This window comes from Schistocerca americana, chromosome 4, assembly GCF_021461395.2.
Source record: "Schistocerca americana isolate TAMUIC-IGC-003095 chromosome 4, iqSchAmer2.1, whole genome shotgun sequence".
In the NCBI taxonomy this organism is placed as follows: Eukaryota; Metazoa; Arthropoda; class Insecta; order Orthoptera; family Acrididae; genus Schistocerca; species Schistocerca americana.
This window is the reverse complement of record NC_060122.1, coordinates 510150101-510150589: the sequence shown is the minus strand read 5'-3', so window position 1 is coordinate 510150589 and position 489 is coordinate 510150101. Positions and strand designations below refer to the sequence as shown.

Here is a 489-nt window from a genome sequence, read left to right as displayed (position 1 = left end):
TTCCGCCGTGTTACCATTTAAGTCTCCGATTTTATCACCTGTTTTTGTTATTTATTGTCTTCGTCATTTTAACACAAATTCCGTAGGCTGAAGAGCGGCGTACTAAGCTGCTGCCAGCCCGCCCCCTTCGGGGGGAATCGAAACTCAATAAAGAAAAAAAAAAGACATACAAATGAGTCAGCTTACATGGCTTAAAGCCATAATATCAGCACTGAATAATGACCTCAGGCCGAAATTGCAATAGTGTAATAAAAACCTATAACAGTCACTGGCGTAAAGGTGATGTCCTTCAAAAAGTCAGCACTAGAATTGAAGGGCTCATGAAGGAGCAGGATGAGGACACATATTAATTTCCACTATTAGGTGTGCGGGCCAACGGCCTTGCCGCAGTGGTAACACCGGTTCCCGTCAGATCACCGAAGTTAAGCGCTGTCGGGCCGAGCTAGCACTTGGATGGGTGACCATCCGGTCTGCCGAGCGCTGTTAGCA

General features: G+C 46.4%; 1 pseudogene; it reads left to right on the top strand.

The window, feature by feature from the left end:
• Positions 1-371: 371 nt before the first annotated feature.
• On the top strand, positions 372-489 carry LOC124614555 (annotated as a pseudogene).